Source organism: Herpailurus yagouaroundi, unplaced genomic scaffold (assembly GCF_014898765.1).
Source record: "Herpailurus yagouaroundi ecotype Mexico unplaced genomic scaffold, PumYag 142, whole genome shotgun sequence".
In the NCBI taxonomy this organism is placed as follows: Eukaryota; Metazoa; Chordata; class Mammalia; order Carnivora; family Felidae; genus Herpailurus; species Herpailurus yagouaroundi.
In genome coordinates, this window is record NW_024412397.1 from 50,042,957 (window position 1) to 50,070,706 (window position 27,750).

Sequence of the window (27,750 nt, forward strand, 5' to 3'; positions counted from 1 at the left end):
TGATCTCATGGTTCATGAATTTAAGCCCCACGTCGGGCTCTGTGCTGACAGCTTAGAGCCTGGAGCCTGCTTCAGATTCTGTGTCTCCTTCTCTCTCTCTGCCCCTCCCCTGCTTGTGCTCTGTCTCTCTCTCTCTCTCTCTCTCTCTCTCTTTCAAAAATAAATAAACATTGAAAAATTAAAAAAAAAATAAAGAACAGATTTCAGTCTCAAGAGCAATGCCTTTTGCCATCAGTTATAACATAAAAGAACAGATTTATGACTGGCACACACTAAGCTTTTGCTTAGAAATGCGAGCCTGTTTGGATATCTCAGGTTTCCATAAAGCTGACAAATCAAAAAATGAGTTTGCTGTGGGAAATAAGGTATTCTGTGCATAAATATTTAAAGGCAAGATGTGAATAATATCCTAGAATTTCAAAAATGGTTAAAATAATGATGGCAAATCTTCAACTGCTGTGAAAACAAACAAGATACAGCTTGCTGACCAGGAAATGCACAATCCTCAAGTGCCATGCTATTCAAGAATACTGCCCTATTACAGGGTTTCACTTTTACTCACCTAAAATGAACTGGTAACAAAGAATCATAGAATGATAAAGCTAGAAGATACCTTAAACTTCCTCTGATGTGACATCCTGGTGAGAAACCTGAGATCCAGAGGGTCCCCAAAAGTTCATTTGTAAGTTGCTTATTTGGAAGTTGGAGCAGATATTCCCATAGAAATAACATGATAAGTAATGGTTAGAACCCAAATCTGTCCTTCCCCCTCTTTTTATACAGTACTGTGTATACCTGAACAGTATTACCTTCTAGTGTTGTTCACTGCATGTGTTTTGAATCTACATTGTAGGTTAATATTAGCAGTATGGTTCAGTTAGTAGAGTGTGCAACTCTTGACCTCAGGGTTGTAAGTTCAAGATCCACATTGGATGTAGAGATTACTTAAAAATAAAATCTTAAAAAAAAAAAAAAGAAGAAGAAGAAAAAGAAGGAAGACACAGCCCCTAGACATGAACCTTAATATGCTTAGGTAAATGATACCTCCACCCCTCTGTGAAGAGCTAGAATGTTTTTGGTTCTAAGACACAGACATCTTCTCTAAATGCATTGAACAGTGAGGATACTCATGTGTTCGTGTAACTGGAAGTTCAGAGTGGGGCAAGCTTCAGAGTCATTTTAACCCAGGAGCTCCTGCTCCATTTTTCCGCCACTTCCTTATATGTGCTTGCCCCCTTTGTTGACTTCATCTTTAGGTCATTCTTGTCCGATGGGAAAAGGACTGCAATGGTTCCTGTACTTCCTGGAACAAGGAGAGAGAGAGAGAGAGAGAGAGAGAGCACCCCAGCCATAGGATCTCAAGCAGGAATCCTGAGATTCACCTTGATGGGACCTGTAGGTCAGATACCCTCACCTAAACCACTGCCCTTAACTTGGAAGTGGAATGGGCTGATTGGAGTAAGCCAAGATCGTCTTGCCTCAAAGTGCGTGGGTGATGGTGTCAACTAAAATGAAAATGTGGGTCTGTTGAGATAGGGATAGAGGAGAAATGGGCAGAATACCAACAATATCCACTAAACCATCTTTCCCTTTGCCCCCAGCCCCAGCCACCCAAGGAAGGTATTATGGAGCTAAGAAAGCTAGATGAACAAAGGCAGGCATACACGTGTGGGGATCAGAGGATGGAAATGGATGTTTTTACTTCTGCTCACTTCACCCTAAAGTACAATCGACTTCCATCCTTTAGGATCCCCGAACCACAGATCCCCACTCTCTTTTCCAAATCCTGGCTACTTAAACCTTCACTCCAGCTTAGAACCTTTGGATCAACCACTGCCACTAGAAAGGAAAATGTCAATAGAAAAACATATCTTTTCTTGCATCATTTAAAAGTGGTCACGCGTCTTTCACCTTCCATTCCCATTCCACTTCCTTGTTGAAGGGAAACATAAGGGCCCCAGAAATATGACTTATTCTTTGTCTCCTGAAAAAATAGCTTTGGCATCCATTGGCTTCCCAGCATGCTTTGGGACAAAACTATATTGGCTTTTAGTTCACTTTTGATGGTCTGTCTTTAGTCAATCATGCACTAAGATTACAAGGTTAACCATGAGAGACTGTCTAAAGAAATGTACAAAGAAAGGGGGGTCAACACTGCTTTCCCAACTACCCTCACATTAATAAAAGCACATTACCCCAACTCTCTACAGAGTATCCTCTTTTTGACTAATGGCGGTTACAGTGTTTATTCATGAGCCATCGAGCTGTAAAATGTAATAAATAGGCTTGTGATGGAAAAAGAAGCTGGAATGGGATTCAGGGCAATCAGTGAAAACACAAAATAAAATAAAGGGTCAATCACTCAGGCTTCTCAGTAAAATTGTCCCACATAAAGATTGATTTCAGTCTCACTCCCACTGTATTCTAAAAATCCCACTTTCTAAAATGGTGGTTTCCCACCACACAACTGGCTCAGAGCCCAGAGCTCAATCTCTAGAGCTTTCCACAGAGTTCCAAGTATTGCAGCCTTTGCTTGACTGGACACCTGGAAGTAGAATTGTCCTACCAAGGGTTAAATTTTAAATAGTTAAGCTCTTCTTTTGCAATAATAATACTTTACATGTTTGTAATGGCTCACAGTCGTTTTGAATGCTGACTTAATAAAGAGATGTGTATGTCCGATATTTAGGAACTGAAGGATACCTTTAGGAACTGAGCAAAGTTTCCAGTCTGACACCTGATCTACCAGTCTTGGAGGTGGAATCAGCAGATGCAGAAAAAAACAAGGGCCAGAATAGAATTTTTGTTTATGATAGTGGCAAATTGTTTTTGGAAATTTTTGTCATATATTATTTTTGAAAATGAAGTTTTTGTTTCAGAGTGAAGCAAATCTGTTCCTCAGAAACAAATGCTAATATTTTTTCATTTTTATTCATTTTTTAAATGTTTATTTATTTATTTATTTATTTATTTATTTAGAGAGAGCATGTGTGTGCGTACAGGTGTGCAAGCAAGAAAGGGACAGAGAGAGAGAGAGAGAGAGAGAATCCCAAGGAGGCTCCATCCGCACTGTCCACGAAGAACCCGACTCGGGGCTTAAACCTGCAAATCGTGAGATTATGACCTGAGCTGAAATCAAGGTAGGACACTTAACAGACTGAGCCACCCAGGCACCCCTAATTTTTTTTATTTTAAATTTTTATTTATTTATTGAATGTTAATTGTTTTTTAAAGTACTCTCTCCTTTTGACTAGTTTCCAGCCCAGATATTTTTTTCCTTTTCACTAGCATGATTTTATCTTTTGTAAAATAATGTGGGGGCATGAATAAAGTGACCACAACCAACATAATAATATTAGTTGTTTTGTGTTATTAATCACTCTGGTTGGGGTACTATTGCTCTTTGCTGTATCCCAAAACCTTTTTTTTTTTTTTTTTTTTTTAAGGGCTAATGCTCTCTCTTCACTTTACACTGAGGTTTCCAGGCGTGTTTTCCAAATTATCCACTCCCCTGTGATTTACCCTACCCTTCACAGGGGCCCAGAATTAAGTCTGCAGGAAAAGGCTAGCTCATTCTCATGACACGGAAGGCCGTTCAAAAGGAAAGGAGTAGTTTCGAAACCCTTGTTTCTCAACTGTCAGCATTGAAAATCTATGGAGCAAGTGGACTTCAACGGATATAATCTTTTCGGAAAGTAACTTGATAATCAGCTTTACTAGTTGGAGAACTTATTGTGTAACATCACAATGGTGGCAAATTGTACAGAATTTATATGACCCACAGCAAGGAAATTATTAAATATAGCATATCCACACAATGGATCATTCTATTGCCGTTAAAAAACATGTTTTTGAAGAATATTTAATAAATGGAAAAATGCTCATCTTTATGGTGTAATCATCTTTATGGCTGGCAAGATAAGGAAGGGCCTTTATTTCCTCTGTGTGTGTGTGTGTGTGTGTGTGTGTGTGTGTGAGTTTTTCTATTTTACAAGTTTCTATAATGAGCATGTATTATTTTTTTGAAATAAGAAAAAAAAAAATCCCAGGAATTCAGGAAGGCCCAGGCTGGGCCCTCACCCTGGATGTGAATGAAGTCTGGCTGTCAGTGGGTCAGTAGATCAGTCAGCAAATATTTATCCAGTGCTTACTTTGTGCCAGGGACAAGGACAAACACCGGGGACACAAATGACTTAAAAATAAAACAAAACAACACTTACCAGGAGGGGTACCTGCTCTGAGGCACTGAGTTCACAGTGAGTCTTGATTGTGTGAGCAAATGCAGATGCTTGCGGTCCCATCGGTAAATGCTAATTACTGGTGCCCTAAAGAAAAGAAACTAGTTTAACAGACATATTAGTAAGTTTTTAAAATCCAAGATACCGATCATCAGAAAGTCCACCTAATCTAAAATTTCTTTCTCCTACATGCTATTTTTAGGAAAGAAGATAAATAACAAGGAAATAAGATAACGTAGATATAAATTTTTTAATTAGCTTATTTCCTACCTCATGTTTTAATTGCACCATGCAATGAGAGTTGCTGTTCATACTAACATACGATACTGTCCGATTTTAAAGAATACTCTCCCTTCGGGGCACCTGGCTGGCTCTTGATCTCAGGGTTGTACGTTCGAGTCCCACGTTGAATATAGAGATTACTTAAAAAATAAAAAAAAATTAAAAAAAAAAAAAGAATACCTTCCCTTCATCTTTGTGCTTGGATTCTTTGAAGAATGGTGTTTAAAGGGTAATGTTCAGTTAACCAGAACCTCGTAACCATTCTGATTAAATGGAAGATGCCATATTTAGAATTTAATGAGGAATCATGAGGAATTCAGCTTGAGATGAAAACAGTCAATGAAATTTACATCTGTAAGAAGCTTATGTTTAAATATTATTATTATTATTATTTGCAAGTAATAGAGTAGATTATAATGGTGAACAGTACAAAAAAAGCCAAGAGTGATAGTCTGATTGATAATTTTGTTCAAAACTACATCTTCTCTTGAAGACATATCATGTTATCCATATACAAATAGAAGTAATATACTTTTTAGACCATCCCTGATAGGAAGTAAAAAACCTCTAGGAACTGGAAACTAGTTCCAATTGTGCCACTATCTGATCCAGGCAATGTATCTACCTCCTTGGGGTTCATTTTTCTCATCTGTAGAATTGAAGTGGCAATTGCTACTTCTTTATTATTTTACAGTAATGATTTAAGAGTAACTAATATATGAAAGGGCACCTGGGTGGCTCAGTTGGTTAAGCGTCCTACTTTTGCTTTTGGCTCAGGTCATGATCTCATGGCTCTTGGGATCGAGCCCCTCATCAGGCTCTGTGCTGACAGCATGGAGCCTGCTTGGGATTCTCTCTCTCTCTCTCTCTCTCTCTCTCTCATTCTCTCTCTCTCTCTCAAAATACATAAATAAACAAATAAAGGGTAATGTATGAAAAAGTGGGTATGGTTCCTTGGCATAATGAGCTATAACTAGCCGAGGAAGATTCAGAAAATCAGGAGCCAGTGCAGATACATGAGGGTGCTCTGTCATCTCCAAGCCTTTGGCAGCCCCCTTGTGTCTTGATAACAGGAACAACACAGGCTGAGCACTAGATAAATATTCTCTTCTTTTGCTCTAATGGAAGGATGACCTAGGGCTATATGGGTTACAGAAATCTATGAAACCTGTCCAAGGAAATTACAACTAATAACAATAGAAAGAATAACAAAAATAGTAAAATCATCACTTGGAAACAGTAATAATTGGTTCAGAGAAGTATCATCACCAAAAGCTAAAATTTGTCAGTGAAAGTATAATGAGAAACAAGTCCCCACAATACTAAGAGAAAAATAGTAACTTTATAGTAACAGAATCTGACTGACACCACCTTCACCAGGTGATTAAAGTTAACATTACTTGTAATGGGACAGATGTACATCATGTGCTTCCCACAGAGATGTTCTGAGAAGGACCCAACATCGATATGGTGCTATGAAAAGTCCATGAGGAGATGAGATACAGGACAACTCAGCTGAGGGTCATTCTATAAAATGATTGGCCAGTACTTTTCAAAAGTATCAAGGTGTGAAAGGCAAAGAAATATTGAGGAAGTTTTCTAGATTAATAAAGACTAAGGAGACACAAGGGTTAATGCAGCCTGTGATCCCTCATTGGATGTGGAACCAGAAAAAGGACACAGTGGAACAATTGGTGCGATCTGAATCAGGTCTATAGATTTGATAAGAGTATTGTATCCATGGTACTTTTCCAGTTCTGATCATTGTACTGTAGTTAGATAAAATGTTATCTTTGAGGGAATCTGGATGAAAGGTATATAGAAATTCTTGGTACTAACTTTCTATTTTTTTAATTTTGGGGAATACATTTAGAAAAAACACTGTCCAGGATAGGCAACTGGATAGAAATTTCTTAAAATTATTTTTGTGAAGTGATACTCAGGAAATAAACAGAAATCTGACTTACTTAATGTAACATGTCAGGGTATCTCAAAAGACCCCTTCTTAAAAGGAATTAAAGATGGAGAAGATCATTTGAGAAGTGGTTTTCATTTCCCTTTGCCAAACAAAGAATCATAGAATCTCATTGCTGGAAGGAACTGCAAAGGGAATATTGATAACGAAGAAACCAGCCACAACCTTAACATCCAACAACAGGGAATCATTTATTATGCTTCACGCACTCCATGGACTGAAGCAACAATCTAAAGTTATCTTTGTGAGAAATCATGTAGCAAAATAGAAACATGCTTATACCATAATTGTATTCCTTTAAAAATCAGGATGTGGGGTACCTAGGTAGCTCAGTCAGTTAAGCATCCGACTCTTGATTTCAGCTCAGGTCATGATATCAGGGAAAAATAAAAATAAAAATCAGGATGCAAAATATATGTACACTCTCTATAGCCAACTACCTAAAATATGCATACATGAAGAAAGACAAAGGAAATGCATGGTGAATTCAGTTAAGATGGTAGAATTGTGGGGGTGCCTAGCTGGCTTAGTCAGTAGAGCATGGGACTCTCGATCTTGGGTCATGAGTTCGAGTTCCACATTGGATGTAGAGATTACTTTTTTTTTTTTTAAGTGGAATTGTGGGGAGATGTTTTTCCTTTTTCTTTTTCTTTTTTTTCTTTTTTTAATTTTTTTTCAACGTTTTTATTTATTTTTGGGACAGAGAGAGACAGAGCATGAACGGGGGAGGGGCAGAGAGAGAGGGAGACACAGAATCGGAAGCAGGCTGCAGGCTCTGAGCCATCAGCCCAGAGCCCGACACGGGGCTCGAACTCACGGACCGCGAGATCGTGACCTGGCTGAAGTTGGACGCTTAACCGACTGCGCCACCCAGGCGCCCCTCCTTTTTCTATTTTACAAATTGCCTATGAAATTTTAAATTGCAAATGTTTTTATAGAGAAAAAGTGAAAGTTCTCTTCGTTTTGAGCGAAAATTTATCCTTCTATATAATAAATCCTAAATCTGCTTTCACACAACTGCCTTGCATACACCCGCTCCTCAGCCATAGATACTAGATACTAGATACATATATACATAGATACTAGAGACCTCACACACAATGAGGTGGCCCAGCCTCTGGGCCACTGTGCCCGACTGCAACCAGCCTTCCTGGGCTCTTACCACTTTGTATTTGATGTAAGATCTTTCATGTTTGGGAGATAAGTTTTGGGAAAGCCCATGTGAGCAGCCTTAACTTCATAGCATTTGCCCAAAACTCATTAGACATTGTCTCTATTCACCTTTTTCATTTTCATTCCTCCCCTGGGGCTGAAGCTTCACTCCTTTGCTGGTTGTCACCCTTACAAACTGTCTGGTTCTCACCAGTCCCACCCCCACTCCCAACTCTTGGGGGCTGAACTCTATTTCCAGGGGATGAGTTTGCCCAGGCTGCTGTAACAAAGCACAACAGACCAAGTGGCTTAAATAACAGAAATGTATTATCTCATAGTTGTGGAGGCCAGAAGTCCAAAATTAAGATGTCAGCAAGACTGGTTCCTCCTGAGGGCTGACAGTGAAGTCTCTGTTCCAGGCCTTTCCCCTTGGATCTTTTTTTGCATGTCTCTTCACATTGTCTCTTCTTTACGTGTCTCTATGTCCAAGCTTCCTTCTTCTTAAAAGGACTAGTCACTGGATTAGGGCCCACCCTTATCTTAACTTGATTATATCTGCAAAGACATTATTTCCAAATAAGGTCACATTCTGAGGTACTGGGGTTAGGACTTCCACCCTGGAATTTGTGGCAGGGGAGACACGATTCAACCTATAACACTCACATCCCGAGCTACTGATAGAGTATGGCTTCACATGCGATTAGATCACCTGAAAGCATCAACATGCCTCTGGCCTGACACTTTCTAGAGGCTTCCACTGTTAAATTTTTTATCAGATCCTTTTGAACAGACCCATGATCCTTTGGCTACAGGGGGTTATTAACCTGGCTAGAGGGCTATCCCCATGGGTGAGTCGAGTGTATCTGCCCATCATAAAGAATCTATTTGCCTTATCATACAAGTTTCATTATTACATTTGTCAGTGGAAAAAAAAGGAAGTACTGTTTGATTCTCTATAGTCCTATTGTGCATATTTAAATAGTTATGGATAGTACTATTGTACATTTTTAAATAATTATAAAAACATTTTAATTTTTTTGTCACCCATTTATACGACAATTATTTTTTCTTGATAGAGATTATTGAGCATTTTAAGAGGTCATTTAAAAAAAAGTTTTTGTCAGGAACCACATATGGCTGTTTCAAGCATAAAAATGGATATGAAAATCTTATGTTCATGAGATCAGGGTCAGATTTTTCATTAAAAATTGTGGAAGAATTTTGTTGAGATATTTTATACAAATGTGCAATTTAGGGGTGCCTGCGTGGCTCGGTTAACCATCCAACTCTTGATTTTGGCTCAGGTCGTGATCTCACAGTTCATGGGATTGAGTCCCACATTGGACTCTGCACTAATAGCATGAAGCCTGCTTGGGATTCTTTGTCTCTCCTGCTCTCTCTGCCCCTCCCCTGCCCTCTCTCTGTCTCTCTCTCAAAAATAAATAAACATTAACAAAAATAAATCAAACATGTATAAAATTAAAAAAAAAAAAAGACAAATGATGGGGCACCTGGATGGCTCAGTTGGTGAAGTGACTTTGGCTCAGGTCATGTTCTCACAGTTTGTGGGTTCGAACCCCGTGTCTGGCTCCGTGCTGACAGCTCGGGGCCTGGGGCCTGCTTCAGATTCTGTGTCTCCCTCTCTCTCTGCCCCTCCCCCACTGGCGCTCTGTCTCTCTCACAAAAATAAACATTTAAAAAAAAAAGACAAATGTGAAATTTAATTTTTCCTCATTACCTTCTGGCCAAATGGTATATAGTAATGTTCTGATTCTCTCCTCCTAAATATTCATCTTTATGCTCTTCACTGGGCTTCTACTTAGTTCCCCTATAACACACATGAATCGCCTTCCCCACTTCATAGACATGCTTCCTTTGGAGAGGGCACAGGTTTGATTTCCTCACTATGTGTGAGTCTTAAGTCTCATCCACAAGGTTTCAATGAGAACTTTATGTTTACACCTGATGTTATAACAGTTACTTTGCTTGTTACCTATGCCTTGTGTGTTTGTACACAGACATCTAAGGCACCAACTATTGTTTCTGGCCTCCTTCCCAACTGTTTTCTCACGTGAATCACGAAACACCTCCCGCTCCCTTATTCTTTCCGTACTATGCCTATTACTCTTCAAAGGAACGGGATTCACAGGTTCACCTGGGTGCTTTCCTCCCTTCCCTTATTTATTCTCTTTTCAAGCTCCATCGGTAAATTATTTATCCAGTAAACACCTGGGCCCATTATTATTTCCCAATTTTGTGAGATGCCCTCCATCCCAAATCAGAAGTCCATAATTTTTATAACATAACTATCTAGAATTAAGATAAATCCAAATATAGTATAAATCCAAATATAGTAAAACAAAACCATCTTCATGACCTGCCACTCATGTCTCAGACCTTCTTGCTTTCAAACTCATAAATGGCAGTAAGATACAAAGGCAATGATGGACTGGGCTCCCAAGTCACTCACTTCCACAGGGGGCAGAGTGATCACTTTTCAAAATCCTGGGTATTATCTTCAAAAGCAGCCAATCTCCCTCACTCACTTCAGCCAATCCCAATATCCTGTCTGGATCTGCCCCATTTCTATGCCTACTGCATTGCCTTAATTGAAGCTCTCATTATATTCTGTTTGAAACATCGCAGTGATCTCTTTTACAGGTTAGTCTCCACGCTGCCATCAGAATTATTGCCGGATGCCTCTCAAAAACTGTCCGTGGCTCTCATTACTACACAGTGAAATTTACTGCCTTTGACAATATGGCCCCAGGCCTCATCCTACTTTTTGTGCCAATAATCTTGTACAAAAAGAGAAACTTGCAGTTCTCTGAATGTATCATATACGTCCATGCTTTGGGGCCTTTTCCCATTCTCTAATTACCTAGCTATTACGCCATCTTTCAAAGCTGATTCAGAGACCCTTCTCTGGTCTGCCTGCTTCTCTGTACTTAGCCAAGGTTAATCATCCTTCCTCTAGCTCCTCTTTGAGCTCTCCCACTATATCTCTGTTGCCTGGCAGACAAAGATTGCATCAATATTTTTTTTCCATCTCCACCAGCACTTGACCCAGAACCTGGCATACAAGAACTTGATTATTAAATTTCCAAGAATCTGTGAGCTAATTACTCTTACGTTGGTTGCTTGAAATTAGCCATTATGGAAGTATTTATACCATGGAAAACACTACAATAAGAACTTTTTTGAGAGAGAGAAAGGGAGAGAGAGAGAGAGAGCTGCTTCTCAAACATTTACCAGCACACCACTGATTATACAAATGATACATGGGTGCAATAAAAATCAACAGTCCCATTTAATAGCCGCCATACGCGACCCCAATCTCTTTCCCAGAATTCATCACTCTGGTGTGTATCTTCCAGACCCCCTTTCACATGTTTTATGTATTATAACAGGTGCTGAGTTTAAGCCTGTGAGTTCATTGCCCCTTGTCCATGAAGCTTTCTCTGGCTGTTTCTGACATCACCTTTGCAACTCCTCTGACTTCCTTCAGCACCTACTGCATCATTTCCAACTTCTTTGTGCCTTATGTTAGTAAGACTTTAAGTTGTTTGGAGAGAGTGATCATGCCTGAATTATCTATGGAAAAGACCCTCATTCAGATGAGTAAGTTCAGGGGATTGAATGTACCTCATGGAGACTGTAGTTAACAGTACTGTGTTCTATACTTGAAAGTTGCTAAGAGAGTATCTTAAATGTTGTCACCACACACACACACACACACACACACACAAACGGTAGTTATTTAAGGTGATGGCCTTAGCTAACCTTATTGTGGTAATCACTTTGCAATATATACATATATCAAATCATCATGTTGTACACCTTAAATTTATATAATGTTATATGTCAGGTACGTCTCAATAAAGCTAGAAAAAAATGAAAATCAAATGAAAAGAACAGATCCTAAAAATGTCAGTTGTGTAGTTCTTTGATTCAAAACCTACTAGTGCAGTCTGAATATACCATTAGATTTGAAGGTATGCAAACAATAATAAAAATGATTGGAGTTTTTTCCTTGTTTCTTATATAAAAGGCAACTCTGATTTTCTCAGGGTATTGCAGTGTTTGGGGTGAGGGTTAAAAGACAAGGGAACAATCCTGTGTTTCTCTCTGTTAGCATGTCTTTAGGTAGTTAAGACTTTATCCCTCCTTGCTCCCTTCTGCCAGCCTGGAACCATCCAGTATAGGAGAGAACTTCCATGCTCTCAGAAAACAGAGATTCTATGCCTTGCAGTCTTTCTCTGTGGGTATGGAGCTACCATGTGACGGTAAATCTGCAGCTGTGCCCAGCAAGACCCTGTGTACAGCCTGAGGGCCAAAGTGAGACGCCCAGCTTGGGTAGCAGACCCAAATTTCAGAAGAGGTCATATCTAACGAGTCCAGTGCAGCTGAATTTCTTTATGTCCTCCAAGAAGCAGAAAGAGGAGGGAGTCTTCCAGCAACCCCTGCCCCACTATCTACCACAGTCCCCCATAAAGTGAGATCACCACACCATCCTATCTGAAAGACACTAAGAAAAAGGCTGTAGTATAGAGTAAGGCCAAGCGAGGCCAGGCCTTTCCACAATAACATGATGCAATTTGGATATCCATGGTGAGGTGATAGAGGTCACAGCTCACAGTTCTGATGAGTTGTTTTCTTAAGTGTTGAATGAAAAAGTTCAAGCGAATGTGAGTATACATGGGAGGACTTAGTCCTCTTAATTGCTATATGACAGAGGCAATTAAATCTTCCCCAGAGATGAGAAATTGCAGATATGGCTACCCTGTACCTGCAATCGCTTCAGAGCCATATGGAAAAACTAGGAGGTGGTGTTCTCCGTTGAAGGAGAAATGAGTCCTGCGTCTTTTTAAAAGTCTTCCTGACATTCTGAATGTCTTTTCTTCACTTCTTTTCAAGTAAGTAAAGAGGGTTCATTCCCTTTCATTCAAAACTTTGCTGTAACGATTTAGGGTAATTATACTATAAGGCTCACTTCTGGCAGATTCCAGGAAATGGGAAGCAAGTAATTGCTAGAGGGCAGAGGCCCCAAGAACTCACCAAGGCCAGGGGCCCCCAACATCTGCATTACCAATACCCGGGCTGACACAGCAGCAAAGCCAGTCTGGCAAATTCAGTGCCCTTGACTCACCAATAGACTCTTCAAGTGGGATCCCTGACAGCCAGCAGCCCTGCAGCCACTTTATTTTTCTTTCCCGAATGGGCATAGGCAATCGCCTCGCTGATTTCAAAAAGCAATTTTAGCATACAGCTCTGGTGTGGTCAGCTTCAATATCTCCCAGAGCCAGCTGTACATTGTAGATGTGTCTGGTGCGGGCACGTGGGCTTCCCTCTGCTCGGAATCTGCGGAAGAGGTGGGAGATATCACGGTGTTCGTTGCACTATCCTTTCAACTTTTATGTAGCCTTGAACGTTTCCAGGAAAAAAGGTTGAAGGAAAAAGATGAACTGAAAAAGGTCACTAAATTTCTGACTCACAGTACCTAGGATATTAAGTCTGATGAATTTGGTCCTTCCCAAAGCACAGCAGCAGCCCTACCAGGATCTAAAAGCCCTTTGAATGTAAAGGTGGTTCTGTCTGCCTGACTGAGCACCAGACGGGGCGGGAGGGATGGGCTGGAGCCACCAGGTGGGGACAGGACTACCGGAGTAAAATATCCCAACTTCCGTCAGGGGAGGGGGTCCCCCTGGAGCCTCGGGTCTGCCCAAGGAAAGCTTGAATAAGGACATTGTAAGTGGAGCAAAAATCTGAGCTGCAGAGCTGCACCCGCCCCGCCCCTAGGAGCAATGGTGCGCTACAATTGCTCACAGGTGCAGCCCCGCCCCTGGGAAGTGGCCTCCAAGGACATCAGCACCTCACCTGGTTCCACAGGGCACCACAGATCTCCACCACAGGGATCACTTTCCCAGGTTCAGACCCCTCTGCTACCAAACTGCACCTACTGATCTGAGTCCAGACCTTCACCCCACTGTAGCCACATCTTTGACCTGGCCATCCGGCCACCATACCCCCCCACTTTGGAGACTGGGAGCAGTTGAATCGTTCGCCACTCGAGAAAGTGAAAATTCACAGCCTATCTTGGCTCCCATTTCAGAAATCTTCAGGACTCAAATCCTTCTTCTCTTTCATTTAATGTCAAACGGTGACCTTGTCCCAGCAACCTGGCCCCCCAGCACCCACAAGCCCTTCCTCATGCAGTTCCTTCCTCCAGATAGTGAATCCTAACACAGATGTTTTCTGGTGAATGTTATCTCTATTCCACACATGAGAAAACTGACATGTCGAGAAGCTAATAAGTGGTAGACCCAGCATTTGGAACTGGTCTCTGTTTCCAAAAACTGCCCTTTATACCTTATGTGAAAGTTTTTTTTCCTAAGTAATTTCATTTGAAGTGGAATGAGTAACTTGCGTTCTGAAATAGTGTTGAAAAGTAGGCAAAATTTATCCTCCTGAAAGGGTGGCATTTCTGTTCCCTTGAAAAGACCCACATTCTGTTCCTTTTCTCGACATGGTAATACTGTCCTAAAGGGGCGAGGCCAGTAATATCGCCCCCAGAACACCCAGTTCTGTCAATGCTGCCAGCAAGGGCTGGAGTGATCCCAATAGTTCTTCCCCAAAGTCTCTGGGAGGCGCCAGTAATGGAGTTGAGAACAAAGTCACCTGCACTCCCCCGGTGACTCTGACCTTTCCTCTGTGTCCTCAGTTGAACCATTAGACTGTTCTATTCCTTAGCTCCCAACTTACAAAATGGCCTTAATTATGTTTGTGTTAGATATTTTGCCAGTCATCTGGAGGGTAAAAAACTGGTAATAAATATAAAAATATGTTAAGGCTAAGCATAACTGTATAGATTTTTTTTTTAATTTTTTTCAATATATGAAATTTATTGTCAAATTGGTTTCCATACAACACCCAGTGCTCATCCCAAAAGGTGCCCTCCTCAATACCCATCACCCACCCTCCCCTCCCTCCCACCCAATTGTATAGATTTTTAAATGTGCGTGTAAACATTATTATAGAAATCACAAGCTGTATTAAGGCAAAGTGTAAGCTTTATTTTCTCGTGCATAGCCAGTCACCCAGATGGACATGTGACATGCTAACAGTGAATATGCGTGGTTCTGGAAATGTAGGGGTTTGCTTCCCTTACTGTACTTCCCCATATTATATAGCTCTTTTAAATTTATATTAATTCTAAAGTCAAAAATGAAAAAAGAAATGTGTTCCCTAAATACTAAGTGATAAGTGCTGTGCTAGGGATGCAAAGATGAATAAGGTAAGGTTTTGTTCTCAGAATACAGACTAGCAAGGGAGGCAGACATGTAAACCATCTATGACTAACTAGGAAAGAATGTAAATGGCTTTTATAAAAAAGACAAAAAACTTACAAATTGATGACAGTTGTATCATACAAGTAGACAACTTTTCCATCTCCTGAAGGAAGCTGCCATTGCTCAGAATATTTTGGGAGGATTCCAGTTTGAGAATTGTATTCAGATTCAAAGGCTCCCTTTCTGAGTATTTTCAATGGCTGAAAATATTCATCCTTTAAGGATAAATTCAAGTTTTAAAGATTGTGTTCTTAATGACCTCTACACACAACATGGAACTTGAATTTACAACCCCAAGATCAAGGGTCTCATGCTTCACCAGTGATCTAGCCAGGAGGCCCTAAAACATTTTCTAAAGAGCCTGGAAGATCCTGTCTTATCAGAAAGAAAAAAAAAAAAACTATGGAGGAATATTAGGGTCGTGTCAAAAAGACATGAGAGCCCATCTGGAGGGACTCCTACCGGACAAAGCTGTGTCCATTTGTGCATCAAAAAGGGTAAATGCATTGGAATGAAACACAGCAAATGTGTTTAAGTCTTTGAAATCATGATACTAATAAAGAAACTCGTTGTTCGCCTGTGGAAAATAGCAGGGAACAAAGTCATTATTTTGAAAACTAGTAGACAAAGCATTTAATGTGCCTTTTTCCTATATAAACAGTATCTCGGGGGAACTAAATAGGTGAGGGAGAAGATTCCCTTTATTAAGAGATTCCCTTTATTAATAGAACTCATCACAATGTTTGCAAGTCCTAATGAATTCATTGTCCAGGCAATGACCATCAATGGCTACAAACAGCATAAAAAGAGACAACCAGACATTATGTACCTCCTAAGGGAAGTATACATACTACCTATGAAGTAATCTTGATTTTTTAAAAAAATATCTGCATCTTATCAAGTCTCAGGTACTGACTATCAATTTGTAGGAAAAATAGAGGGTATTGAACATGTTCTAAAAATACCACAGGAATATAATCAGTACATCCAGGCTATAGGAACCGTATAGGACTAACAACCACTGTCTTCAACATGATCCACAACAATAAATGTACAGTGGAAAAGAAATTAAACAAAAAACCATAAATTAAGAGACATTTGAGATGTATCAATTGATCACAATTATGGACTTATTTAGATCTGAATTTAAGGAAAAAAAACCACTGATATACATTTATGACAATGAGAAAATGTGAATGTTGACTGGATAATTAATGAAATTAAAGAATTATATTTTTAGGTATGATTATGTTATTGTGCCTATATATTTTTTTTCAACGTTTTATTTATTTTTGGGGACAGAGAGAGACAGAGCATGAACGGGCGAGGGGCAGAGAGAGAGGGAGACACAGAATCGGAAACAGGCTCCAGGCTCTGAGCCATCAGCCCAGAGCCCAACGCGGGGCTCGAACTCACGGACCGCGAGATCGTGACCTGGCTGAAGTCGGACGCTTAACCGACTGCGCCACCCAGGCGCCCCTGTGCCTATGTTTTTTTAAGAGTTCTTATCTTTTAGAATGCATACTGAAATACTAATACTTTTTATTTCTAAGACACCACTGGCAACAAGGTTTGAAATGATTCTTCAAATGTCTGGTCAACATAAGCATTTTTAATGCTGGACAACATTATTTGCATTAACAACAGTCTTACGTGGCTGGTAAATCTATTATGCAGATAAATGCAAAAGAGAAATTTTCAGCACATGCAGCATTTTCAGGATAAGTTTTGATCTTTTCAATGAGATGCATTTTTACAAATCAAATTATCAAAGATTAAAGAAACAAAAAAATAGCATCAGTGAAATTTAAATCAAGTAAGCACAATCATATCTCGCTGGAGCGTGTATTGGAGCAGCCCTTTAAAAAAGCAATTTGAGGGGCGCCTGGGTGGCGCAGTCGGTTAAGCGTCCGACTTCAGCCAGGTCACGATCTCGCGGTCCGTGAGTTCGAGCCCCGCGTCGGGCTCTGGACTGATGGCACAGAGCCTGGAGCCCGTTTCCGATTCTGTGTCTCCCTCTCTCTCTGCCCCTCCCCCATTCATGCTCTGTCTCTCTCTGTCCCAAAAATAAATAAACGTTGAAAAAAAAAAAAAAGCAATTTGATAATATACATTAAGAGTTAAAAATCTCTGTGCTCTCCAACCCAGTAATTCCACATCTGCAAATGATTTGAACTCTAGAAATAAATTATGCACCAAGATATTCATTGTAGCATTTTTAATAATATCCCTAAATTTAAAATTACCCAGTCCTACAGGAGGAAAAGAGTTAACAAATTTTGATCCAACAATATACATTAGAGATTATATTTATGATGAATCTCTAGGAACACTAAATATGCTCTTTTATGTTAAGTAAAAAAAAGTGAGATATGATATTTTTACAAGACTTAAAACTATGTAGTTTTAGTTATAATGTTTAATTTTAATTTTGTTTTATATGTTCAAAATCAGATACCATATAAAAGAAAATGGTAATTTTGAAATGTTGCTTTTTTCCCACTCAGCTTAGGGGGAAAAAGTAACTCTTTATGAATACCTTGAAAACGGTGTCTTTTTCTTTGTTAAATGGCATTTTATGAAGTGACATTTACACACACAGAAGAGTATAAAACCATGGATTTATTGCTCAATAAGTTTTCTCTAAGTGAGCACCGACATGTACACACCAGAACAAGAAATCAAACATTTCCAGTACCCCAAAAGCTCCCTCAGGTCCTCTCAGTCACCACAACACAAAAAAATAAGCAAACTTCATCATCATAAATAAGTTTTGCCTAATTCTGAGGTATATAAGTGGGACCATGAATATGTACAGTCGACCCTTGAGCACCATGGGCTTGAACTGTGAGGGTCCACTTCTACATGGACTTTCTTCAATAAATACAGTACAGTACTGTAAGTGTATTTTCTTTTCCTTATGATTTTATTCATAACATTTTCTTTTCTATAGTTTATTGTAAGAATACAGTGTATAATGCATATAACATACACAATATGTGCTAATTGACTGTCAACAGTAGGCTATTAGTAGTTAAGTTTTTGGGGAGTTCAAAGTCATAGGTGGATTTTCCACTGCATGGGGGGTCAGGGCCCCTAACCCCTGTGTTGTTCAAGGGTCAGCTGTACTTCTTGATGTCTTTCTTTTTTGCTTAATTTACATTTGTAAATTCATCTACATTGCTACCTTTAGCAATAATTCTTTCTGATTGCTGTGTAGTGTTCCCTTATGTAAGTATAGCATTTAAATCTATTCTATTGATGGACATTTTGTCTCTCTAGTTTTAGGCTGTTACAAATGGTGCTTCAATAAGCATTAATTCTTATACATGACTTTTGTTGCACAAATGTACACATTTCTATTGGGTATATACCTCGGAGAGAAATTGTTGGTTGTAGGGTATATGTGTGTTCATTTTTAGTGAATTCTGACTTAAAGTTTTCCAAAGTGTTGTGCCAATTTATACTGTCATGAAAAGCGTATGAGAGTTCCAGTTACTCTACCTCCCCACTAACATTTGATACTATCAGTCATTTTAATCTTTGTTATCCCAGGAAGTATGTAGTGGTATGTTATTGTGGTTTTAATTTGCATTCCCCTTATAAATAATGAGTTTGAACTCTTTTCCATATGTTTATTAGCCGTTTGAATATCTTTCTTAAAAAGTAAACTCTACACCCAATGTGGGGCTCAAACTCACAACCCGAAGATCAAGAGTCACATGCTCCACTCACTGAGCCAGCCAGGGGCCCCTTGAATATCTTTTTTAGCAATATGCCCATTCAAGTCTTTTGCCCATTTTTCTATTAGATTGTCTTTTTCTTTTTAATTTGTAGGAACTTTTTAATATTCTAGGTAAGAGGCTTGTGTCACTTTACTGCAAGTATCTTTTCCCAAGAATGTCTTGCCTTTTCACTCTCTATGCTATGTCTATATTGGGTTTCCCAAAAAATCATTATGTGGAAAAAAGACAGCATAAATAATCTCAAAATACAAACAAACAAATTTCATTTTTTTTCCATTGGTGAAAAAATCTGTGACATTCCCCTTCTTATTTTTGCTTCTTTCCCCACATTTTTATTTATAATTGTAAAATAATAAAACTTTTTTTTAAAGAATAATTATAGTAGAGTCCAATGATGAAACCATTAAATACTAATGATGATGATAAAGCAGAAGGGACAAAATCTGGGAAACAAATTTGATTTTATCATTGAAATGAAGAAGGAGTTTCTGTTCTTATTATTAGAGGATTATAAATAGAGGATTCCTAAAATTCCACTGGGAAGTGCTCAGGAGATAATACTGTGGATGGAAGAGAGAGCCTTGAAGGCAAATTGTCTACGGGGAGTTGTGTGCTCCTCACCTTTCCCCACTTGTCTAAAGAGCAGGCACCTACTGGATCATCACTTACCTGATGTGACATGACACAGGGCGCTTTAGCAAGCCTGTGAGTTACTGTGTCTTTCTTGGGATCAGAAGGACTTAAAGCAGGTGGCAGTCTGGTAGGTGAGAACTCTCCTGGTCAAACTTGAAACACCTGTCAGGACACTGGATCAAACTATTATCTTTATATATTTATATATTCATGTTGGGACCATGAATTTAAAAGAATATAGATGCAAGTCTACTTTCAGTATTCTTTTCTGAACGTGAATTAGAAGATCCGATTACTGAGGAGGAAACCAGTGGAAATGAAAACGATTTGGATGTGTGGTGAGCTGCACTGTTCCATTGGGAGTGATTTTTACTAACGTCAACCTCACCCATTTGTGCTTGGACACAAGGCACAACTTCCTTCCTTCGCCATTCCTAGAGGGTATTTTTATGTCTTCTTTTGAATGGATTTGTTTTATGGGGACACAATTATTTTCCTACATTACTTCATAACTCTGGGAACATATTCTTGACCTGGAAAATTCTTTTTTTTTTTTTAATGTGACATGAAGTGTTTTTGGAAACTGCAGGTACCTGTGAAGAAATATACTAATTCTGTTTAGTTCTGTTTTCCCTTCCCACCCCGCAAATACTCAAAAGACATTCAAAGATCTCATTTTTATCTTTCCCAACCATGTAAATCTATAGAGTTTCCAACTGTAAAACAGGCAACACGAGACACCTTTGGATGATGCATGGAGACTTAAGTTTACCTTCCCCATGCATCTATGATCATACTAATACATTTCTTAAAACTTCCATGTTTAAAGGGTCAGATCAAAGTTCAGCGTTGTCCCCCAAATAGGTGAACTGCTCTTTGAAAGTGTTTGTTTATGACCCTGGAAAGTATTTGGGAAGGATTCAGGGTACAGGATAGCCCAAAAGGGCCTGGGTCCTGCCTAGCACAGTTAAAGGCATGAACACCCTCCCTGAAGGACTGTACTCATGTTTCAGGGATACACAACGTGCACAGTTACCTGGATCTTGCCCTGGCTCTCCAGCCCCAGCCTAGGAGGTTCTGGCCATGCCCCCTCTCACATTCCCAGCGCAACGAACAGCTCCCCCACCCCTTTCCTCTAGTCTCCCCTCCAGCCTGACCAAACCCTTCCTTCCTACCTAAATACTCACAAAGCACCAGCACAGACTTCGGAAGCTGGAAGTCACATGACCATGGTGACTTTGCCACCCTTTTATATTCCTTACTAACGTCCACTCTGAAGTGTGGTTTTGTTTTTAATTTGTTTTACCTTTTACAACATTTCTGTAACCGTGACAAGATCAAACCTTGTCGCTGATCTAGCGCAGCCAGCCCTCAATGACAGGGTGTGACAGTGTCCTCTGTGTGACTCTAAGATTCTCCTAAATGCCCTATACTCTAAGTGACGTCAATGCTGGCAGCAATTAAGCTAAGGCAGTTTGTGTCTCTGGTTTTCCTTTACAACATTGCCACCGAGACATCTGTCAAACTATATACAGTTACTTAGAGGGGCAACAACAGATATGTTTTGGAGGAAAAACACACTCTGAAGACCCAAACCCATCTGAGAGTTTCCCCATATATTCCATCTGGGCTCTTCCTTCCCAGGCTGCTCAGAAAAGCAGCAGAATAAGGGTTTAATTTCCTATTTTATTTTATGGACTAACCGTGAAAGAAACAACCTGCAACGTCAACAACAAAAAGTAATTGCTTGAGTCTCTGGTTCTCTCAAGACTTAACTTCCCCTCCCCTTCTTTTTTCTTGTGTCTTGCTCTACAGAAGCACAAGCTGAACCCACTGAAAGATGCGCCATCGAGAAGAACAAATAAGTCCCTAGTTCCCACCTCTTCTGATTCTCCAGCCGTCCATCCCTGGAGATTCTTTCTCAGCCAGGATGCAATCTTCATCACCGGGAGAATTTGACCCTCTTCTTTGAAACACTTCAGGGTGTGGTGGGGTTTTTGGTCTTTGTTGCTAAGTACAGTTACTTAGATGCCTCTTGCAAGAGAAAGGGGCTGTTTTCCTCTTGACTTTCTTTTCTACTGAAGTGACTGGAAACAGGTGTACAGATTGGGACATGAGATGGTGTAGAAATCCTAGTACCGTGGACCATGCAGGAAGAATCTCTGGGTGAGGGAAGGGTCGCTCTTGATTCGCCAGAGTATCCTGCATCGGCTTGTGTGTCATCCAGCATGCATAGTGCCAAGTTCTGCTTCCTAAGCCTTTCTCTTCCTTAGTGAGTGACAGATAGGGGAGGTGGATGAGGTGAGATACTTTTCTATTTGGGTCAACACCAGTAAATTAATTAAGAGTAAGCAAGGTGTTGGAGGTTGGTTTCCAAAAGAAATAGTCTGTTAGAATCATCTTTTTCTGTTTTCAATTCATCAAAGAAACCATAAAATCCCTGAGATTTTGAGCTCTCCAGATGATTCTAACAGGCAGCCAGTGTTGAGAACCACTAGTCTCCCCCTCCCAAATAGACACCTGTCTATCAATAAAGCTTTTTTTTTTTTTTTTTTTTTTTAGTAGGCTCCATGCCCAGCATAAAGCCCAATGTGGGCCTTGAACTCATTACCCTGAGATCAAGACCTGAGCCAAGACCAAGGTTGGACATTCAACCCAGGCGCCGTTCTATAAGGCTTTTGAAGAAAGTGCATTAAGTCAGTCCCTTTGCTTGGAATATATTCAAATAGGCACTACCCGAAACTCACTCCAGACCCTGGAGCCAGCATGTTAGAGAAGCAGCTGTCCCTGACAGGGTATTAGGCACCCACCTCCCTGTTTCCCATGAATATGTTCATACAGATGAACTCTGTTGCAGGTTAACTTTAGACCAAAAGGGAGAAAAGCTGTCTCACAAATCCAGAGAGATGTGGACGAGCACGGGAACATTTGCCTCCTGTCCCTGATCCCCTAGACCGGGATGCTGAGTACTATGAGATAATTCTGTGTGTATAAGTTGTAGGTCTTTTACAAGGATCCTATTCATTTGAACCCCACAATTTTCCCTTTCGGGGATGCCTTATGGGTAGGTCTTCAAATGCAGAAAGAGTCACCATATAGGTCACTCCAAGTGACATATATGTACATATATCTCTCCCACACACTCAAACTTAATGACAAAAGTCCAGCTAAATCTGAATTCATTAGACCTCAAGGAGGCCATTTGTCTCTTAAGGAAATGAGCCTTACACAAAGCCGCATGCCCCTTCGGAGCTTCTTTGGTGGAAACAGATTCCCCACCCTCAGACTGGATGCCCAGAGTGCTGTAGCCTGATGACCCAGGGGGATGCCAGTTACCTGTAGGTACAGGGCACCTCTGGTGTGGCCATAGCAGGCAGGCAACTGCAGGAATCTGGTCTCCTCACTACAGGGTTCAGCTGTCACACCTGCTATCTTTATTGTTTAGATATATTAATGGTTTTCTTTCATTCACTCACATAAATCAAAGAGGCCCACATGTTCCAGATAACTCTAGATAAAGTGTGGCAGCCATCCATCCAAGGCAAGCCATAGCACAGTGTAGGAAATGCTCCCTGCACAGCAGCCTCACATCTCAGACTTTCGAGGAAATTCCCAATATATTTATAAAGCAGGTGCCTGCACACATATAATGCTAACTATCGGTTAACACCAGTGTGAGGGCCTTTCAATCCTCAGTGGAAATAGAGCCATTGAAAATATATACCTGAAAAGAAATCAGTTTGATTTATACGATCCCTGACATGTATTTAGAAGTGTAACAGAAGAGCCTACCATATTTGTTTACTAAAAAATATGCCAACGGGTACCTGGCTGGCTCAGTCAGTAGAGCATGAGACTCTTGATCTCAGGGTGGTGAGTTCAAGCCCCAAGTTGGGCACGGAACCTACTTAAAGACAAAAAAAGCCAACAGGTGCCTGCATGGCTCAGTTGATTAAGCATCTGACTTCTTGATTTTGGCTCAGTTCATGATCTCATGGTTCGTGAGTTTGAGCCCCAAGTTGGTCTCTGTGCCACCATTGCAGAGCCTACTTGGGATTCTCTCTCTCTCTCTCTCTCTCTCCCTCTCTCTCTCTCTCTCCCTCTCTCTGTACCCCTCCCCTGCTCATATGCTCTTTCTCTCTCAAAACAAACAAACTTTTTAAAAAATATATGAAAAAAAGGCCAAAACTCTACTTTTGTGAGAATGCACTTTTAATATAGCCAAAAGTATATTAAAATTTACAATGAATTGAAGACTCACAACAACCACACTTATCCATGGAGGGATAAAACACTGACACTGGAAGGTCTATCCCTATCCTGTAGGATCTGGGCAACCCTGCTGTTCCCCTTGTCTTAGAGCTTGGGTTCTGCACAGGAGGACAGCAGTTTCCAACTCAGAGGGGGATTTCTGCTGTCCAGATGCTAAGGCTGTCTTCATCCAGGTGGGAACTTTTCAAGTACTGATGGCAAGTGCTGGCCACGAAGGCACAGGAGGAGGGTAACTGTTCTCACTCCGTCACTGCTCCTGTCACTCCCCCACAACCAGAAGAAGCCCACCCATTCCACCTCCCTTGATGAAGACCCCACTGATCCTTATGATGTGAGGGTTCTTAGGGTGACAGTAGAGGGAGTGCCTGGTTTCAATTTGGGGACACATATCTTTCATGAAGGCCATACTCTTGATGGCTGGGCCTGAGCCACTGCATTACCTCCTTCCATGGTGCAAGTGAGTATCCTGAGTCAGTGAAAGGTAGGATCCTAACAGAACAAGAGCAAGCAGGGAAAGGGCAGGCAAGCCAAGCTCACAGAAGTAGGGAACTGCCAATGGAAGATCAAGTGAGGACCCTGGAATTCACCCTGAGTTGGGGACAGGTGCATGTTCACCAGAAGAACCAGATGTCTGCTTGAAATTCCACAGAGCCACAAGTGAACTAGAAGTAATGCTGGAATAATCAACAGATAGAGTAGATGGCAAAAATGAGATACATCAATCTCTAATATTTACATAAAAATTTAATAATTTTTTTAAAGTTTATTTTTGAGAGAGAGAGACAGAGTGTGAGCAGGGGAGGGGCAGAGAGAGAGGGAGACACAGAATCCGAAGCAGGCTCCAGGCTCTAAGCTGTCAGCACAGAACTCGACGCAGGGCTTGAACTCATGAACCGTGAGATCATGACCTGAGCTAAGTTGGACGTTTAACCGGCCAAGCCAACCAGGTACCCGTATTTAAATAAAATTTCAATAATAACTTCAGAAAATGTCCTTTCTCCAGGCTCATTGAAATGTTTAACGTAAATGTATCTCTCCAAAATCTAAAGTGGGCAAAAACATCTTCATTTTGCCGTCTTGAATCCACATCTTATCTTCAGTGTTTTTGTGCCATATTTTGAATGTGTATTAAGTTGCCTTCTCTGTTACACAATCAGAGCGTTGCAATGGTTTTGTTGTTATTGTTGTTGTTAATTTAAAACACGATTTATAGTTGGGGTGCCTGGGTGGCTCAGTCAGTTAAAGGTCTAGACTTCCACCCAGGTCATGATCTTGTGGTTCATGAGTTCGAGCCCTGTGCCAGGCTCTGTGCTGACAGCTCAGAGCCTGGAGCCTGCTTCAGATTCTGTGTCTCCATCTCTCTCTGCCCCTTTCCCCACTCATGCTGGCTTGTTCTCTCTCTCTCTCTCTCTCTGTCTCTCAAAAATAAATAAACATTAAAAAATTTTAATGATTTATAGCTCATTGGCTTACAATTTTAATGTCTTTTATGAAAAATATTAAAATTAAGCAATGACTAATGCTTTGCTCTTGAGCAAATATGGCTCCCAAGAAATCAAATGAGTTATCTAATGCAATGTTGGGTATTTTCCTTATTCAGTCAACTGGACTTCATTTTTCTAGCTAAAAATCATTTTAATTTACACACACATTTATGTCTATCATTTAAATAGATATATCGTGATATGTCTATCATTTAAATAGACATATCGTGATATGTCTATCATTTATGTCTATCATTATTTCTATCATTTATTTATTTTTAAAAATTGTTTTAATGTTTATTTATTTTTGAGACAGAGAGAGACAGCATGAACGGGGAGGGTCAGAGAGAGAGGGAGACACAGGATCCGAAGCAGGCTCCAGGCTCTGAGCTGTCAGCACAGAGCCCGACGCGGGGCTCGAACTCATGGACTGCGAGATCATGACCTGAGCCGAAGTTGGACACTTAACCGACTGAGCCACCCAGCCACCCCTATTTCTGTCATTTAAATGTCTATCATTACGTCTATAATTCTAGACATTTAAAAGCTTAAGAAATGTCATCCAAAATAAGGCACCGAGGTTGATAAGAAGGACTCTCAGATCTAGAAAAATGAAGTCTGAAGGAAGACTAGAATAATTATTCTGAAGTTTCATCTTACAGAGGAGGGTAAAAAGGCATCAGTGGAAATGGCACTGTCACACAAGTGGCTCCTTCTCGCCCGGGCCAGCGTGGTCTGCTCCACTCTCCTACCCTGCCTTTGGGGTCCCCTTCGAACAGGCTCCTGGCTCCCCTTCACAGGTTACCTTGGGCACCTGCTGAATGCAGGGAGTTCACCAGATACTGGGAAGTCCCTTCAGCCTCCTAAAGCTCTGGTGTGTCCGCAGGTGGTTGGAGCTTTCCTGACAGTCTTGACCCAGCTCTGGAAGGTGCTGGCTGACTTGGAGCCAGGGCCGGTGACAGAAGAACCTGGTGCCTTATATTCACCATCACGTCTCATCTTTACTGCACATCTGTGAGGAAAACACTGTGCCTCTCCCTTTACAGATGAGGAAACTGAGCCTCAGAGAGCTCAAGTAACAGGCAAGGCCACAGGGTTCATTAGTAGGAAAGCCAGAATCCCAGTGTACATGTGCCTGACACCAGCATCCATGGCTCTCCCACCCCACACCTCCTCCTTCCACCCAACCCATGAACTGGGTTCAGGCTCCCTGAACTTTGAACTTTGAACTATTGTTGTTTCCTTGAACTATCTCTAAACTTTCCCGAGCGGATCCGGCACCTGATGTGATGGCACACGTATGCCTTCCCCTGTTTCCTTCCTCTGTTCTCTAGGTGATTCCAGTGGTAATGGTGGTAGTTGGTGAAAGGCAATGTGAGTTGAGGAAGATGAAGTAACTAGGCAGCGCCAAAGCAGTTTATGCCCCAGCATCTGGGGCTTTCCTCTCTCTCCATTTCAGGAGGAAGTGAGATGCCTCCAGAGGCAGATGTATGAAGGAGCAGACCAGCAACCAGGGCTGTGACTCACCGCTTCCACAGGAACCACACCTGGGCAACATTCAGCCCAGTCGCCACTCACCCTAAAGGCCTTCTTCACCATGTGAAGGGGTTAGCAGGCCTGTGTCAGATCTGCCTACCACCATAAGATGCGTAAGCTTCCGACGCCAGACTGCAGGGCAGAATTCCAAGGTGCAGGAAGCTCCACTGACCCAGAGCTAACGCGGGTGATCTTGGGAGAAGCCTGTAGAACTTCACGACGGCCTGTGCAGGTCATACATGGGGAAAGTGGGGTTTGCAGGTGGGGGCCACAGAGGAAGCATGACCCACCCAGGTGACAGTGGGAGACTCAAATTCCCAGCAAACACTTGCCCTAATGCACACAGTGGCCTCCCTTATAGGCCACTGCAAGAGCTCCATTGCCTGAAAATGGAAGGAATGAGAAAAGCCTGGTATGGAAAGCCAGGAGGAGCCAGCCCTGCCAAGGGATGAAGATGTTGTTTGTACCAGGATGGGTCCCAGCAGCACCATCTGTTGGTGAGCTCACTTCATTGAGAACATCTCACATGAGATTAGTCAGGTGTTGTTAAGAAAGAAGGAGAGAAAGAAAGACAGACAGACAGAAAGAAAGAAAGAGAAGGAAGGAAAAGAAGAAAGAAAGAAAAAAAGAGAAAGAAAGGAAGAAAAGAGAAAGAAAGGAAGAAAGAGAGAAAGAAACAAAGAGAGAAAGGAAGAGAGAAAGAAAGGAAGAAAGAAAGAACGAGAAAGAAAGAAATAGAGAGAGACAGAAAGAAAGAAAAGAGAAAGAAAGAAAAGAGAAAGAAAGAAAGAAAGAAAGAGAGAGAAAGAAACAAAAGAGAAAGAAAGGAAGAGAGAGAACGAGAGAGAGAGAAAGAAACAGAGAGAAAGAAAGAAAGAAAGAGAAGGTGTTCAAGGACATTTCCGGTGCAGGATTGGTCACATGAGGCAGCTACAAGGGAGCAATAGGGGCAGGAGCCCCGGGGCCTCCCTGGGGCCAAGCCAAGAGCTGCATGGGCTGCAGACCCAGAGCTCTGCAGCTCAGGACTTTGCTTGACAGAAATTGAGCAGCCAGCACAGGGAAATCTTTGGAAACTTTGGGCTC

At 41.0% G+C, this 27,750-nt stretch overlaps 1 long non-coding RNA gene across 2 annotated transcripts; it reads left to right on the forward strand.

The window, feature by feature from the left end:
* The first annotated feature begins 154 nt into the window (after nt 1-154).
* Nucleotides 155-27,247, forward strand: LOC121033100 (uncharacterized). 2 transcript variants are annotated; one of them, XR_005791702.1, is made up of 4 exons: nt 155-3,140; nt 21,191-21,358; nt 26,591-26,780; nt 27,029-27,247. It is a non-coding gene; the product is annotated as an uncharacterized LOC121033100 (long non-coding RNA). The 2 variants fall into 2 exon arrangements; XR_005791701.1 differs by lacking the exons at nt 21,191-21,358; nt 26,591-26,780; nt 27,029-27,247 and adding an exon at nt 3,537-3,886 and having other exon boundaries at nt 171-3,140.
* Nucleotides 27,248-27,750: the final 503 nt, after the last annotated feature.